Here is an 18,963-nt window from a genome sequence, read left to right on the forward strand (position 1 = left end):
CTTCAACAAATATCCACAATGTTGTCTGGATATGTTAAAAGGAAATTAATGGCCACATTCTGCTTCAATTCCTTCTAATTATCCTATAAATTCAAAATGGATAATTTATAGTTTTTATCACTTTGTTCATCACATCATGTGATGAATAGGTCTTATAAAGTTGACAAAACACAATCTCTTTCTATAAACTATGAAATGTAAACTGTGTCCACCAACCATCAGTCTTGACCAGGATACAGTGTTTTGTTTTTATTCTAGGTGCCTCATCTCTTGCATGTGAATTCAGCTTTTCTATATTTAGGTCAAACTTCTCATATTTCTTGCTCACAGGCATTCCAGTTAAAGATGATCTTGCATGCTAAAATTATTTATTATTATTTCTTGCTAAAAATTGTCAAGCGGACCACATACAGAGGCCTATTAATAGAAACAAATTAGTGGTATCAAAATAATTATTTCTCATTATAAATAACAGGGAGTTTAAGGAGTGCATAAAAAGAAGAGGGAAGAAAATAGCAATTGTCTACAGTTCTACCATTCAGAGGTAACTTTTCTTGACAGCTTGTTTCATTTGTTTCCCATCTTTTTTGCAGTGTACATATTTGAGATATGTGAATATATCTATGAATCTATACCTTTCTATTTATAGCAGAAAGAGTGGGAAGAGGGCCTGTCTTGGCTGTTCTCAAACAATAAATCTTAGGTTGCTGCTTGCTTCACCAATTCACAAACAAGCACCAGGTTGTTTATCACGTCTTCACTATTTTTTAAAATTCATTTTCCATTATTTTATTAGGGGCTCAGAAAATCTTAGAAATCAGCCTTATAATTTTCTTCTAAATCTCCTACTATGTTAATAGCTTATTTATCTAAATGTTTTATGAAAATAGAAGTTAAAATGCCTAGAATTACATACTTTCCATGTAAAGAAGAGAAATACCCTCAACATATTGTGTAGACAAATATTTTCCCTAATTATTGAAACATCAAGACCTCACAAATTTAAGAGCTAGTCCTTAAAAATGATCAAGTTTAGCCCTGGCTGGGTGGGTCATTTAGTTGGAGTGTCATCTGTATAGCAAAAAAGGTTGCGAGTTTGATTCCTGGTGGAGGTGCATACTGTAAGCAACCGATAGATGTTTCTCTTTCTCTCTCTCTTCCATACTCTCTCTCTAAAATCAATAAGCATATCCTCAGGTGAGAACAAAAAAAATGATTAAGTGCTCAACCAATGTGGCTCAGTGGTTGAGTGTTGACCCATGAGCCAAGAGGTGGCTGGTTTGATTCCCAGTCAGGGCACATGCCTGGGTTACAGGCTCAATCCCCAGTAGGGAGTGTGAAGGAGGCAGCTCATTGATGTTTCTATCTCTCTATCCCTCTCCCTTCCTCTCTAAAAATTCAATAAAAACATATTTTAAAAACAGTCAAGTTTAACTTTCCCATATACAGATAAAATGAAAAGTTTATTTCTAATTTTTGTGGCTTTAGTAATTCTCTGGTAATTTCTGACTTAAATCCAAAACACAAATTACAGTAAAAGAATGGTTGTGAACCCCCCTATTATGCATTGTTCAAGATGCAACACAAAGATGCATTGATCAAGAGATTTATCTTATCTCCAGAGGGCTTCCTTAAGTAATATATTCATTTCCACTGCCAATACCACTCTCTCCTCTCAGGTTGCTTGACTCTAGCTTATAGGAACACTGAATTAAGGCATAATGGCTAGGGACAGAGATTCAGGTAAAGGCAGTCCTGTAGTTTGGAGTACTGCAAACGAGGAATCACTTATTATCTTGCCTTTTTTCTCTTGGTAGTATGGCAGAAGGTTTATATAGTACTGTATAAAGGATATATTAAGTAGATAACAAAAAATTTAAGGAAACATTCCTTAAGGTAAAATCAAATTTTGAAAGCAATCACCAACTTATTTAGAATAAGATAATAAAAATTAATCAAAAATTATTTAAGAAGCCATCATCTTTTGAGTTCTATTACTTCATCAGTAAATACCTTTTTATTTTGAAAATATTAGGTATGAGAATGAATTTTAACCCTAAGTATTTCTAACATCATTAATAAAGTATTTTAATTTGCTATAATTTATATTTAAACACGCAAAATAGTATCACATATTTTAACAAGACAAAGGCAACTAAGTTATAATCCAAACACTTAAGAAATTCAGGAACATATAACTAAAAGGAGATTCCTACCCCATTCTCTTTTAGTTTTCTTTCTCATGGCTTAGTCATATTTCCATCTAGAACAGCTAGACTGTATGTTAGATTGTTTGTGAAATACCCTCAGTTATGTTAATATTAATGAAATAACACTTTAAAATATCACTATTTGGGAATTTATGAAAATTTACATTAAAATTCACTTCTAACCAATAGGTAGTAAAACACTTGCTAAATAAATTAATCTTGTAAACAGGCTTTTAAATGACATGTATTCCCCAAATAATAGTCCATCTTCTATCTGCCAAAGCACTTTGAATCTTGGCCATATAGTATTTAGCCTGGTGTATTGTAAACATTTGTTTGTTTACCTTTCTCCTCTAATGGACTTACTGGACAACTTCTTATTTGTCTTCTTATGACCTAGCATAGTATCTAATACAAAGTACACATTCAATATACATTGGTTTACTTGAATTAAATGCTTACTTTCAAGCACTTTGGAAATAGTGTGTGTATATATCAATAATAATAAAAGGGTAATATGCTAATTAGAACAGACATCTTCCAGACATCATTCTGGATGTCCTTCCTGAAGAAGCTGGGGCTGGAGGGAAGTCAGCCTGGGTCCCAGGTGCCTGCCGGCGGCCAGAAGAGGGAAGCCCCAGTCCAGAGTGCTGGAGGGAAGCCAGTGCCGGAAGCTGGGGAAATGAAGGCCTATTTTTGTATGAATTTTCATGCATTGGGCCTCTAATATATATATATCCTTATTAATAAAAGCCTAAGTGGTCATCGTGCTGTGATGCCATCACGCTGACACAAGATGACTGCGTGCACAGCCGGTGCACTCAGGTGGGCAGGGCTGAGCTTGATGCTGCATATGCAACAGGGAGCCTGCCTGGGAGTCCCACATCCTCCCAGCTGGTGCACGGAGCTGGGTGGAGGCAGGTCCCCCGACTCTGTGAGGTGAGGCCTGCCCATGGGTCCTTCGGGGCTTGCCTGGGGGTCCCCTGGCTCTGCGCAGTGAGGCCTGCTTGAGAGTTTCTTGGCTCCACGTGGTGAGGCTTGCCTGGGGATTCTGGGGGTCCTGCTTCCCAGGTCCATGTGGCAAGGAGGTGGGACCCCTGGCTCCAGCCTACCTCTTCGGGGCAATCCATCAAAGAGCCCCAGATGGGTGGGCGGGGCCTACCTCTTTGGGGTGATCGATTGTGGGGCTCCCGCACTGTGACAGGGCACAGGACAGCGTGTGGGATCCCCCCCAAGTGCATGAATTTCATATATATATATATATATATATATATATATATATATGAATGACACCATAATTAAGTGAGAAAAGACCAACCCTAATAAGTTGGTACTTTGATATCCTATCTAATAATAGACAAACATGGTAATTGACTGTACCTTCGCTATGCTTTCCATTGGCTAATCAGTGCTGTATGCAAATTAACCGCCAACAAAGATGATGGCTAATTTGCATACTGTAGGCGGGGCCGGCAGCACACGATGCTGCCTGCAGGACCCGGGCCACGGACTCCTGACCCGGCGAGGTGGGGCCGACAGCGTGCAATGCTGCCCATGGGATCCGGGCCTTGGATCCGTGACCTGGTGAGGGAGCAAAGCTTCGGAGAAGGGAGAGAGCCGAGGGCTAAGAGGCGAAGGGAGGGAGCAAGGCAGCGGAGAAGGGAGCGAAGCCCACCTCAGTGGACTTAGCTCCCTTCTCTGCTTTGCTGTGGCCTCAGGAAGCCCTATTCTTGCAGGAATAGGCCCGAGGAAGCCCTATTCTTGCAGGAAACTTCCTGCAACGGGCCTCTAGTCCTATATAATGAAAGGGTAATATGCAAATTGACTGAACGGTGGAATGACCAGTTGCTATGATGTACACTGACCACTAGGGGGAAGACGCTCAATGCAGGAGCTGCCCCATGGTGGTCAGTGAACTCCCATAGGGGAAGCACAGCTCAGCTAGAAGCCCTGAGCTGGGCTCACAGCTGGCAAGCACAGCGACGGTGGTGGGAGCCTCTCCTGCCTCTGTGGCAGCACTAAGGATGTCTGACTGCCAGCTAGGCCCACTCCCCTGCAGGCTCTCAGACTGTGAGAAGGCAAAGACTGGGCTGAGGGCCCCTCCCCACCCTGAGTGCATGAATGTCATGCACCGGGCCTCTAGTGTTAATATAAAATAATTTTTCTCTATTTACAAAAGAGAGAATTGTATATAGACAGATCTGGCATCCACTTTGGCATTTACTTGCTGCATAACTGGACAAATTAGCAAACCATTATGAATCTTGGTTTTCTCATATATGAAATGTGGTTATTAATTATACCTTTCTCACAGACTTGTAAGGGTTAAATAAATTTATATGTGTAAAGAGTTTAGCATAATATTTGCCACGTAATAATCTCTCAATAAATGTTAAGAATTGGACATTCTACTTGCATCTTCAGGTTAATTCATTTATACTTTCTTTTTTTCTTTTAACATTTTTTTGGTGCAAAATGGTTAGTAATTAGAACATTCATATATCATATTAAAATATTATTCACATAAGAAATTTCTAGTTTATGAATGGGAGAAGATATTTGCCAATGATACATCCAATAAGAAGATAATATCCAAAATTTATAAAGAACTCATACAACTCAACACCAAAACACCAAGCAATCCAAGACAGTTCTGGGAGGAGGGGACTGAGCAAAAAAGACGAAAAAAAGAAAAAGAAGTCATGGACAATAGTGACAGTATGGTGATTTCATGGGGGAGGGGTGTGGGTGGTGGTGGAGCAGGATATATGTGGGATAATGGTGATGGAAAAAAAATAAAAATAAAAATGGGCAGAAGACCTACGTAGACACATACAGATGGCCAATAGACATATGAAAAGATGTTCAATGTCACTAGTTATCAGAGAAATGCAAATTGAAATCACAATGAGATATCACCTCACACCTGTCAGAATGGCTATCATCAATATATCAACAAACAACTAATGTTGGCGAGGATGTGGAGAAAAGAGAACCTTTGTGCACTGTTGGTGGAAACATAGACTGGTATAGTCACTATAGAAAACGGTATGGAAGTTCCTAAAAAAAAAAAAAAAAAAAATGGAACTGCCTTGTGACCTAGCAATTCCACACGAGGATATATATTCAAAGATGCAAAAATTAATAATTTAAAATAACATATGCATCCCTATGTTTATTGCAGTGTTATTTACTATAGCCAAGATATGGAAGCAACCCAAGTGCCCATCAATAGACAAGTGTATAATGAAAAAGTGGTACATATATACAATAGAATATTACTTGGCCATTAAAAAACTGGAATCTTACCATTTGCAGCAGTATGGAAGGACCTAGAGGGTATAGTGCTAAGTGAAATAAGTTAGAGAAAGACAAATACCATATGATTTCACTTATAGTGGAATCTAAAGAGCAAAATAAATAAACAAAACAGAAACAGACTCATAGATACAGAGATCAGACTGATGGTTGCCAATGGGGAGTTAAGGGGTTCAGTGAAAAGGTGAAGGAATTAAGAAGCACCAATTGGTAGTCACAAAATAGTCATGGGGATGCAAAGTACAGCATAGGGCGTATAGTCAATAATATTGTAATAACTATTTATAGTGCTAGGTGAGTAGTTCAAATATCAGAGGACCACTGTATAAAGTATATGATTGTCTAATCACTATACTGTCCACTTGAAACTAATGCAAAAATATGGAATGTGAATTGTAATCTATAGATATAAAAGCCCAAGTGACTGAATGACTGGAACGACCAGTTGACCAGTCACTATGACGCACACTGACCACCAGGGTGCAGATGCTCAATGCAGGAGATGCCCCCTGGTGGTCAGTGTGCTCTCACAGCCAACCTCCTGTGGTCCCTCCCCTCCACCAGCCAACCTCCCGCAGCCCCTCCTCCCAGCCGACCAAGGGGGAGGGACCACAGGAGGTTGGAGGTTTGCCCCAATCAGCCTCAATCGCCCCCAGGTCTAGGGACCCCACCCGTGCACAAATTCGTGCACCGGGCCTCTAATTGAAAAATAAAATTAACATAAAACAAACAAAAAAACCCCAACTAATTTGATCTGGTTCTCAGAAAAGAAATGAGTACACCTTAAATTTAGCATACATTAAAAGAGAATTCTCATTATACATAAACTTTATATATATTATATATATTTCTATATGAGACAATTTTTTCTATTTCTAGGTATTTGATGTTTTCTCAGATAAGACTATAACTATTCTTTTTAGAAGCTGCAAAAAAATTGCATAGAATGACTATACAACTGTTTTTGTTCTTTAGTGGTGATTTTGGTTATATTTTCACTCCAAAATATTTTTAAAAAATGTTTTACATTTTCTTCTACTTTTTTGAATTTTTAAAAGTACACTTAAATAATCAGATACTCATTTTGTGCATGCTGAAATGTCTGGCTGGTGTAAGGGCTGAGAATTACTTTATGTCACTCTAGTTCTTGTTTCATAACGTGTGTATATATTTAAAACACACAGGGAAGCCCTTTACCCAGCAGCCACTTTGCCATGGATTCATAGTCAAAGATATTCTTGTCATTGAATGGGTGAATGGAAACAAGATTTCTAGGTTGGTGCTAATGTGAATTGTGGTGCCAGATCACAAAGTAGAGCCAAAAAAATTATAAAAAGATAAACATTCCAATAAGAATAAAATTGAATTATTTTCCTTAGAGATTTTTTTTATTTATATAAATTCTTACTCTTAGTCTGTATAAATGTGGTCCTCCTGATCACAATAAGCAAAGCAACTCTTCTATTATGTGTTGAGGTTTTTGGAAATTTCCTTCTTTAAAATATATGCTTTAAAAACAACTTCTGCTGGTTCCCCGGTCAAAATTATAGTTGCTACTTTCTTCTGCCTCAGTATTGCATTCATTAAACCTAAGTGAAAATGATGCACACTATGCTTAAAGGCTGTCCTATACTTTTCAATAGCTATTTTCAAATGTTTTTGTTTAAATACAAAGTTGGTAAAATACATTTTTAAATAGCTGGAGTTGTTTGTGTATAGACTATGGTTACAGGAACATTTAACTATGGAACTATTACCAAATAAAAGCCATACAGTACTAAGTTTTCTTCAATTGTTACTAATAGGATACATTTCTTTTTATATAATACTATGAATAGCTGCAGTTTAAAACACTAACATGTTAATTGTTCTAAATTGTGCTGGTGTATATTATGCTATCTGTTCTTCTTCTGTCATGGTTAGTTTTTAATTTTTTTAATGTTAATTTAAAAAAAATAAAATTGTGAAAAATGAAAATGTGAAATAAAACCTTTTGTTTTTATGTGAAAAATTCTTTGTTATCCCAGAAAATAGAAAACAGCTTCACATGGATTACAGAAAAAAAACACACTCCATTAAAGCCGCTTCTGTTTTAACCAATGTATTCCATGAGCCTTGCTAACAAAGACAAATGAATAGATTTCTGTTTTCTTCTTTTCTGTGGAAATATGGCCAATGGTAAAATGGCCAAAATTGTATAGAAAAGTTAAAATGAAGCCTGGACCCCAGACAACTCAGGCTGGATTCAAGCTCCATGTAACTTCACAGTGGCTGAGCCAGAGCTTAAACAATGAGATTGAGATGGATAAACTTGAAAATCTGCTTTACAAAATTTACTCAAATAGGAAATTGGAGGTAAAGCAGATCTCAGACTGCATTTCCTGGGAGCAAAATAATGCATTATTTTTCTAGGGACAGAGTGCACTAGGAATTTATGCGATGGACAGGGAAGATTCTAGAATGAGAAATTATATTTCTTAAAACTCTCCAGAGACTACTGCAGAATCATGTGACCTGAATAAGTCATTCCATGCATCTCCTGATTTCCAGGAAAACATATTTCTATGCTACTGCAAGAGGTGACATTTTATTTTCTCCATAAAAGAGTCTCTTAGGAGGTTATTTTATAGTTTCTCTCTCAGACCCCTTCCAAAGACTTTTTCTTGGTCCAGACAGGGTTCATATCTCTTATAAAAGATGGAGAGCAGGTAGACTAGCTTATTCAGGGTTTGGGGAATGTGTGAGAGAGTAATTTAAAGTTTTTCCTTTTATCATTGTGTGTGGGTAAAGAGGGTCAATTGTATGGTGACAGATAGAAACTAGACTTTTGGTGGTAAATATGTGATTAGTGTATACAGCAATTTCAACCTTTTTCATCTCATGGCATACATAAACTAATCACAAAAATTCTGCAGCTCACTCAAAAATATAGCTCGCAACTCAAAGCAAAAAATCGGCAGAGAGACGGCCCATATCTTGAAAAACTTGTTAGTCGGGACACTCCTAAGTCAAGGCCCCACTGTATTCCTGAATGGTTTGTATATGATGTCACCAGGACAGTGTGATGACTTTATATATATATTAGGTGAATAGCTTGAATTACGTAGGAAGTTTCTCTGTCTTCCTAATTGTACACCTGGCATTAGATACAAACCAATATGAAATATCACATGGTGAAATATGTACCTTTTTATCAACTTGTAGATTTGAGTTAGGAAGATCATATACCATCAAAACTTCCCAAGGAAGCTCCACAATATAATTGGGCATTCCTAATGACAAATGGCTGAGAGCCTTGCTATTTTAAATTGCATTTACTGACTAGTAGAGGTATCATAGATGATGAAGATGATTTCAGTACTGTGTAGTGATGGTATAATTTAGTACACGGACTCACAATTGGACAAAAATTCTAAAACAGGCTCACGGTCAGTTCAAATAAAAAAAATCATGGGCCTTAATATGGTCATGGAACTTCTTGTCTCCAATTTTAACATCAGGGATTCCTTAATTTTTGCTTGCTTCTATGTTTTAGATGACACTGTAAGCAGTTGGTGTCCCAGTGCCATCTGGCACATATAGCAAACATAGATTCATTACCATATGGTGAAATGCCAGTGGAACAAAACAAGGTTCATTTCATCATAACTTGCTGAAACATAAAAGTAAAGACATGGCTGACATTAGGGAAAGTTCTTCATATTGGTGAGTTCAATACTGAGGAATGCCTGCTCTACATCATGGAAGTGAGTTACTCATTTGTGTGTGTAGGGTAAAGTCTTTGTATCATTATATTTGTTACTCGTGGCCTGGTGCACAAAATTCATGCATCGAGGGGGCGGGTTTCCTTAGCCCAGCCTGCACCCTCTCCAATCGGGGACCCCTTGGGGGATTGCCGACTGCCGGTTTAGGCCCGATCCTCAGGATCGCGCCTAAACCGGCAGTCGGACATCCATCTTGCAATCTAGGACTGCTGGCTCCTATCTCCTCACCTATCTGCCTGCCTGATTGCCCCTAACTGCCTCTGCCTGCCTGCCTGATTGCCCCTAATCCCTCTGCTGGCGTTCCTGGTCACCCTTAATTGCCCTCCCCTGCTGGCCAATTTGGTTCTGATTGGTTGGTTTCTATGCCAGTCAGTGTCAAAAGCTCCACCTCCTAGGCAGCCATTGACTCCTCACAGTTCACCCAGATTTGGTTCTGATTGGTCGGTTTCTATGCCAGTCAGCATCTCCAGGCCTATCTCTGGGCCTGATCAGAAAGGTGGGGCTGATCAGCAGCCCCCAGGAAGGCTCGGAGAGAAATAGAGGTGCGGCTGCTGATGAAGCTCAGAGAGAAAGAGAAAGGCAACAGCTGATCAATAGCTGCCACGGAGGCTGAGGATCAGACCCTGCCTCTCTCTCTGCGGGCCTCTCTCCGGACCTGATCCACAGCCCCCTTGGCAGTCAGTGCTGGGTTGCTGCACTTTCACCAGAGGCAGTCAGTGCTGGGTTGCCACAACAACCCAGTACTGACTGCAGGACTGACTTCCGGTCTTCAGTCCAGCCTTTGGTTGGTCATTATGGACCCTGGGTCTTTGTATATTAGGATTTTAGTTGGTGGTTATATTTATTTTCTATTGCTGTAAAAATTACCACAAAGTCAGTGATTTAAAACAACGCCCATCTTGTGATGCTTATCTGTTATCTCATGTTTTCTGTCAGAAGTTTGGATAAAGTACAGCTCAGCTGATTTCTCTACTTAGGCTCTCACAAGATTAAAATCAAGGTGATGGAATGTTGCATTCAGATTGCTGTCAGAATTCAGTTCGTTTGGTTGTAGGACTGCTTCCATACTTGGTACTTGAGGATTCCTTACTGGTGGTCAGCTAGGAGCAGCCCTTAGCTCCTAGGAATCTCTCTGCCACCTTTGCATGTGCCCCTCTGCATCTCAGAACCAGAAATGGGGTGTCAAATCCTTTTCCCACCTGGAATATCTCTGACCCTCCTTTCTATTGTGTCACTCTGCTCCTAGCCAGGGAAAGTTCTCTGCTTTTAAGCACTCATGTGATTAGATTGGACCCCTTGGATAATTCAGGCCCCTCTCTCTACCATAAAGACTTCTGCAAGTCCTTTTTGCCATGTAAGATAACACATTTGGTATTCCAGGGTTAGGGAGGGTGTGGACCTCAGGTAGGCCTTTGTTCTACCTACCACAGTGATTATCAGAATTAATAGTTTATTATTTATTAACTAGAAGCCCGATGCACAAAGATTCATGCAAGAATAGGCCTTCCTTCCCCTGGCTGCCGGCACTGGCTTCCCTCTGGCACCTGGGACCTGGGCCTTTGCTCTGGCCGCCACCTTCTGCCTTTGCTCCAGGCTGGAGCTGCCTCCCACCTTTGCTCTGGGCCAGAGCCACATCCCGCCTACTCCTGCCAGCTCTGTGACCACCACCCAGAGGTCGGCCCTCGGTGGCCAGCCAGGGCTGGCTGGAGGCTTGGCTTCCTTCGTTGCTATGGCAACGAAGGAAGCCAAGCATCCCACCTGCTCTGGCTGGCTCTGTGGCTCTGGCCGGCACCACCATCTTTGTGGCTATGAGTGCCGCCATCTTTGTCACAGAGTTACAGTTAATTTGCATATCACCCTTTTATTAGTATAGACTAGAAGCCTGGTGCACAAAATTTGTGCACTGTGGGGGGGGGGGGGGGTCCTTCAGCCTGGCCTGCACCCTCTCGCAGTCCAGGACTCCTCACTCCTTACCACCTGCCTGCTCGCTGCTCCTTAGAGCTGCCACAGAGGCAGGAGAGGCTCCTGCCACCACCACTGCGCTTGCCAGCTGTGAGTCTGGCTTCTGGCTGAGCGGCACTCTCCAGTGTGGCAGTGCACTGACGACCAAGGGGCAGCTCCTGCATTGAGCGTCTGCCCCTGGTGGTCAGTGTGCATCATAGTGACCGGTCGTTCTGGTTGCTCCACCATAATGGTCGCTTAAGCATTCATTATATAGATTATAGTTACTTTTACCTCTCTCTGTCTCACTTCACTCTCTCTTTCATTAGATAACTGGATAGATTAAGAGCTTTCCTATAGCTTTCTGTAAATTTATTCTCTTATAATTTTTTCATCAAATATGTTTTAGGCATTTATTATTACACTAGAGGCCCGGTGCATGAAATTCATGCACTCAGAGGGACCCCCTCAGCCTGGCCTGCGCCCTCCTGCAGGCCAGGACCTCTTGTTCCTTACCGCCCACCTGCTCACTGCTCCTTACCGCTCAGCTCGCTGCTCCTTAGTGCTGCCACGGAGGTGGGAGAGGCTCCTGCCACCACCACTGTGCTCGCCAGCTGTGAGCCCAGATTCTGGCGGAGCTGTGCTCCCCCTATGGGAGCGCACTGACCACCAGGGAGCAGCTCCTGTGTTGAGTGTCTGCCCTCTCGTGGTCAGTGCGCATCATAGCGACTGGTCATTCCACCATTTGGTTGATTTGCATATTAGGCTTTTATTATATAGGATATGGAAATCCAAAAAATGAGGTCCCTTGAAATAGTCTATTCAGGATTTTTACTTCTCTTCAGTAATTTATATTATTCTAGAAAACTATCCATTTCATTCAAGTTTCCAAGATTATTGGTAATTTTGAAATGGTCTGTTATAATTAAAAAATATCTTTATTTGTAACTACATTTATTTATTTGTGTTTTATTTTGAACTTTGTTATTATTTCATGTTTTTTTAAAATATATTCACAAAAATATTTTATTAGTGTTTTAAATGAGGCACCAGTGTTTTTTTTAGTCAATTATTATTATTTTTTGTATGCTTATCATCATTTTGGGTCTTTATCTTTAATTCCTCCCATTGCTTTTATTTGGGTTTATTTTGTTGTTTCTGTAGAAACATTAATTTATTTAATCTCTCTTGTTTCTAATATCTAATTAAAATATAAATCCTTTAGAAGTTTACTTTTGTGAGAGTTTAAGATAGTAAAGTTTCTGAGTGCTTAAGCATATTAAAATAGATTTATTTTACTTTTGCCCTTGGATAGTTTATTTTTACTTTTTAAAAATATTTCTTTATTGATTTTTAGAGGGAAAGAGAAATAGAAACATTGATGAGAAAGAAACATCATCAATTGGCTGCCTCCTGCACACTCCCTACTGGGGATTGAGTATGTAACCCAGGCATGTGCCCTGACCAGAAATCAAACAGTTGACCACTTGGTTCATGGGTCGATGCTCAACCACTGAGCCACATTGACCTCGCTATTTTTACTTTTGAAGTCTTATTGTATAAACTAGAGGCCTGGTGCATGGAATTCATGCACGGGTAGGGTCACTAGGCCTGGCCAGTGATCAGGGCCAATTGGGGCCCTCTGGCTGCTGGCTGGGGCCTTCCTTTGTTCCACGCCGCCCCCTGGTGGTCAGTGAACGTCATAGTGAGCGATTGAACTCTTGGAATCCTGGTCAAACTCCCAAGGGGACACTTTGCATTATATATATATATATATATATATATATATATATATATATATATATATATAAAATCTCCACATAGATGCCTAGCAGCTAGCAAATCCTTTTAACCTCTCTGTTAAGATGTATCCTGGTTTTTAGTACAATTGAGGACTACTGCAGAAGTGTTTATAACAGGCAATTTTGGAAACACAGAATAAAACTCAAATACATCCTCTGTCTCATCCCGCCCCTGTCATTTGAGCAGGTAGATTGCTCCACAGCGACCAGGTCCAGTGTATCTGGGACCCCAAAATCTGTCCTAGCTCCCTGGAAAGGAAGCCGACCCAACTTTTTGAAGTTTGTGGGGGAAGGGTATGTGGTTAATGGGCATCTCTTTTTTTCAGCTGTGACTGGTGCAGAGCAAGGGGCTGCATCCTACCGATTGGAGCATGTGGGAAATATCCTGCCTTCAGAATGTATAAAAAGTAAATGTCTTGTTACCAAAGTGGAGAAATTTATGAAACAGTTAATGACAGAGAAGCTTCTTTTAGAAGACGCCCCTTCTCACTACTCCCAGACATGCCTCCCTCGGACTGACGACAGGCAGTGTGGCCTCCTACTCACCAGATCTGCCTCGGATGCTGGTAGGACCAGAGATGGGGGCGTGAGAGTGCTCGCTGTTGAGGCTTTCAGCTCCAGAGGGTGTCTGTTTGGAGGAATACTGGTAACAGATTTTGTTCTTTCCCAGCCTTCTACAGGCAAACCATATTCCCAAGCAAAACAATCATTCTTCAAAAGACTCACAATGTTCATGTTGGCCTCCGGACTGGAAGTGGGTCTTCTCCAAATTCCCAAGGAGAAGAGGCTTAGGGCGGGTCTGCTGCTCCTGATCAACCAACGTGGCCTTTCCCCGCCCCAGCACCTCTCCCTGAACCCACTTCCCGCACACCTAGGCTAGGATACATCTCGTAGGAGGCGGCTTCAGTGCCAGGGCAGTGGTGACCAGGTCCTCCAGTGCTTCTCATTCTGGGCTGCAGTCTGATGTCTCCCAGTGCCCCAGCCTCGGACACGCCCCGAAGTTGCCCGCATCACCGGTCACCTCAGCGCAGGCCCCAGCAGCCCGGGTACGGCCCACCCAAGCCGGCTGCCCTGCAGGCTGGCCACCATGTCCACTGCTGCTGGTAGCTCTCCGCTGCTGCCGCTCCAGGCACAGGACACTATAGGCACAGCCATCTTTGTCACAGAGTGATGGCTAATTTGCATATTATCCTCTTATTAGATTAGATTCCAGGTTCAAAGTTTTCTCTTAGGATTTAGAAATATTTTTTCCTGCTTTCTTGCATTTTGTGATACTAATAAAAAATTTTATGTCATTCTGATGCTTATTTCTGAAGCTTCTATTTCTTTTCTCTCTGGTAGATTTTGATTTTCATTTTTATTATGTTTGTGCTTCTGTATTTTGAGTGAGGTTTAATATTTATTTTCCTTCTTGGCACTTAATGAGCACTGTCAACCTAAAGACTCATGTTTTTTTCTCAATTCTAGAAAACAATTCATCACTGTTTTTTCTAGAATTGCCTCTCTTTTATTCTTTCTATTGTTTTCTTCTAGAAATATCAAACTCTGGTTGTCTACTCCAAATGTTTTAAGTTTTCTTATTAGCTTTTCATCTTTTTATCTTATTTGTGCTACATTTAAAATAATTATTCAGTTCAATCTCCCAAGTGATTATTACTGTAGCTAGTATCATTTCTCATTTAATTTATTTAGTATTTATTTAGTGAATATGCTACCAAAGTCAATAACTGAAACACATACATTAACTTACATATGTTATATGTGCCTCTCTTATCTTGTCTCTCTGTTTCTCTAACCCAACTGTCTTAAGTTTTGTGTTTATTTTTCATTTGCTTTTTTAAAAGTTTGACTACACATAAGACATACTCCTAAAATAAATGGGTTAGTCTACTTATTTTTGTAGTTTATTATAACTTGTGTATCTAATCTCCTGAGACTTAGTTTTCATTCATTAGTAAGGTTCAGGGTGTTTCTGTGAGAGTGTTTTTGGATGAGATCAACGTTTAAATCCATAAACTATGTAAAGCAGATTTCCCTCGCTAATGTGAGTGAGCCTCACCCAATCAGATGAAGGCCAAATAGAACAAAAAGCTGACTCTTCCTTAAATAAGAGAGAATTCTTTCCTGCCCAATGGCCTTTGAGCTGGGAGATCAGGGTTTTGTTTGTTTGTTTGTTTGTTTGTTTGTTTTTGGTGTGTGTGTGTGTGTGTGTGTGTTCCCTTCCTGAAAGGGGATTCTTGGTATGAAGTGACACAGAACTTGGTTGAATTGTGTTCTAGTGTTTTGTGGAAAGTAGAACTTGTGACTGTAAACTTGGATATTTAGCTGAGGAAATTTCTAAGCAAAATGTTGAAGGTGTGGGCTGGCTTCTCCTGACTATTTCTGGTGAAATGTGAGAAGAGTAACACAAATAAAAGGAATTGTTAAGACTTGAGGATTTGGAAAATTTTCAGCTTATCCATATTGCCAAAAATGAGGAAGTTTGTTTTAAAGAGTTCCTTAAGGGTGTGGCTGAACCACCTTTGATAAAGAGATTATTACCATGGGTGTGAGCTGAGATTTAATCAGTCATTTCAGAAGAAGCCAGGAATAGAGATGAGATTATACTAGCAGAAACACTGCCAGCTGTTACAATAAGGGTCAGAAAAAAATAGAAAAGAATGAAAGAAGGTTGTCAGATTTATTAGATTCTACAGAACCAGAAAATAGAGCTATCCCACTGTGAACATGTGTCAACCTTCAAGGAAAGGCAAGAATGCCCCAGAAGATGATTCAGAGATCAGCAGGGCTGCCATTCCCAACCAGGGGACAGGCTAGTTCCACCTCAGTTCCTAAGAGTTAGGCCTCTTTTTTTCCAAAGGCCAGGATGCTATTGCCCAGTGCCTCAGGGGTGCTGCTGCCCTCACAGAGCCTTGGAGGGCAGAGCATCAAAACAAAAAGATTTGTTTTGGAGCTGTTAGAGCTAATGGAAATTGTTATGCCCAGATTTCAGGATCCCCAAGAAACCACATCAGGGAGCCAGCCAGTCCGATGCAAAAGCATAAGAGTCTTTATTCGAGCTAGCTCGGCTCCCCCACCTTGCCGACGCAGCGACAGGAAGCAGAGAGAGATGACTCTGTGTGGAGACGGGTTTTATAGGGGGGGGTTGGAGTAAGGGGAGGAGAAAGGACTGTGCTCTGCCGATTGGCCAGGCGCAAGTTGGTGTCTTGTTCCTGGGTGTGGCTAGCAGAGGCTTAGACTTCCGGGAAGAAGCTCCTTGCCAAGCACATGGCCAAGGTAAGATGGAGGGCGTAGCCCTTACCCTGGGGCAAGATAGAGGGCCTAACCCTTACCCTGGGGCAAGATGGAGGGCGTAGCCCTCGCCCTTTCAGAAATCTGCCTTGATAGGCTTTTCTTCTTCTTCCCAATTTCCCCTTTTGGAATGGGAGTCTCTCTCCGATGCCTGTCCCACCATTGTATTCTGGAAGCACATTACTTGGGTAGTTGCACAGGTACACAGCTGGAGAGGAATTTTGCTTCAGGATGAATCATACCTGGAATTTCACTCATATCTGATTTATAGGATACTTAGATAAGACTTTGAACTTTAGACTTTAGATGTGATGCTGGAATGAATTAAGACTTTTGGCCTAACCTGTATAAAATCTCCTCCACACCCGGGCCCTTAATGATGGAGCTTGAAAGTATCTCCTCCGCCACACCATAAATTCAATATGAATCATTTCCATGTGTATTTTACATGGTTGATCAGATTCAACTAGAGATTTCCTGGGAGCTGGACAGAGGAAAAGGACTCAGCGTCTAATATGCGCTTTACCCAGTGCAGAGGCCACCCCAAACCTGCCCTTTGCCAGGGAGACAGAGCAGGACTTACCTGGGAGCTAGAGCAGTGGTCGGCAAACTCATTAGCCAACAGAGCCAAATATCAACAGTATAACGATTGAAATTTCTTTTGAGAGCCAAATTTTTTAAACCTAAACTATATAGGTAGGTACATTGTTATTAACTTAATTAGGGTACTCCTAAGGCTTAGGAAGAGCCACACACAAGGGGCCAAAGAACCGCATGTGGCTCGCGAGCCGCAGTTTGCCAACCACGGAGCTAGAGTAATGCAAGCAATATCCTCAGGAAGCTACTGTTGTAATGTACCCCACGAATCACAGAAGGACGCCTCAAGAAATTGAATTAAAGAGTCACATTTATTGCAATCTGGGACTATGAGGGGCCATTCCTCAAATCTCATAGTGATAAGATGGTGGCAAAACCAGACTTATATAGGCAAAGATCACAAAGGTATTGATTATATCTCAAGGTTTGGAATGAGGAACCTGGTTTGCAAAAAAGCAGTTTACAGAAGCAGAATTAAGCATGTTAATTATAGTTTTGGGTCTCAGGGTCACTGAATTGACAGAAACAACTTATCTAGAGCCCTTGGGTCTTGAGACCACTGAGTTGCCAGGAACTCATTATCTAGAGCCATAGAGGTAATTTAGAGTAATTGTGCTGTCCTGGTCTTGGGACCACTGAGTCAACTGGAATGCATTATCTGTGGCCACTAAAACAATTTAGGATAATTGTGCTGTCCTGTTTCCCAGGTACAGAAGAATGTGCTTTCTAAAACCAGTAAGATAACAATCAATGGGATAGTCATTCAGTCGAATGGGATGATGTATACAATTCAGAAAATCAAAATAACCTGTCCATTGTTAAACAAAGCAAATAGGTACGATACTTCACTACTGGAGGTTGTGCTCCACTAAAATGAAGGACTAAATGGAGAAAAAAGAAGACATAGGATATAGGAAACAGAAGACACAACACAGGAGGAAATTGAAGTGATGCCCTGACAACTGTGCACTAGAAATAGAAGGCTCCAGGAGAGACTCCTTCAGAGTCATGAAACTTGAACACCCTCTTCCTCTATCTTAATCTAACTTCAGGAAAAAAAAAAAAAAAGCTGAGCAGGAGAAGTAATCATAGTATACACTGCCATTTTTCCCCAGGATATGAGTACCTATAATAAAAACAAATGTATTTTTTAAAGAGTACAGTATAACTATATTTGGCATATAAAGCAATGGGAAGTGTGATGGAGTGGGGGAAGGAATGGGGGAAGTAAAATAAGCAAAATCCTTATTTTTCATTAAGGGAAATAAATAGATAATACCTAAACGTGAAAAACCATGAAGTAGCAATATAAATATTTAATGTAGAGAAAAGAAGATAAATATCAAGATAACCAGTTGAAAGATGAAATGACTGCCTTTGAAGAGGGGAATATAGCCAAGGGGAGGAGTGGGAGTTTTGCTGTTCCAGTGCAAAACTCTGACCACGGACCCAACTATTGGCCAAAGAAATGTGAACATTTTTCCTCCACATTCATTTATGAGGAAATGGGCCAAAATCTTAGAGAAGACAGTTTTTAAAGCACACAAAAATTAAAAGTTAGGTTTGAAGTTTCACTGCGTGGCTGTGATAAACATATTTGCAGTTGCTGTCATTAGGACATTAAACTATGAGTTAACCATAGCCCAAGGACATGTGATTGTATGTATATTAGGAACAGAAAACTATTCAAGGTACTTAACCGAGGTGAATAATCTGGGTGGTATAGAAACCTACCAGTCTGAGCGAATTATCTCTATTTAGTTATTCAGATCCCCACATTTAAACCCAGATTTTCAAAGTAAGTCTATAGCTGCTATGTAAAACAGTATGGGGGCTGCACAAAAAATTAAAAATAGAATTACCACAAGATATAGCAATTGCACTTCTCCATATATACACACAAAGTAATTGAAAACAAGGTCTCAAAGAGATATTGGTACACCCTATTAACATTGTGATGAACATGTGCATTACTCACAATAACCAAAAAATAGAAGCAATCCTAGTGATAATGGGTATACTAAATGTGGTGTATACATA

The 18,963-nt window shown here is 40.6% G+C and overlaps 1 pseudogene; it reads left to right on the forward strand.

Annotated features, from left to right (window-relative positions):
* LOC139002459 (CREB-binding protein-like) overlaps positions 1-13,827 on the forward strand; it is a 76,137-nt pseudogene extending 62,310 nt beyond the window's left edge.
* The last annotated feature ends 5,136 nt before the right edge of the window (positions 13,828-18,963 follow it).

Source organism: Myotis yumanensis, unplaced genomic scaffold, assembly GCF_028538775.1.
Source record: "Myotis yumanensis isolate MYYU_CA2020_CCGP unplaced genomic scaffold, mMyoYum1.0.hap1 SCAF_2, whole genome shotgun sequence".
Taxonomy (NCBI): domain Eukaryota; kingdom Metazoa; phylum Chordata; class Mammalia; order Chiroptera; family Vespertilionidae; genus Myotis; species Myotis yumanensis.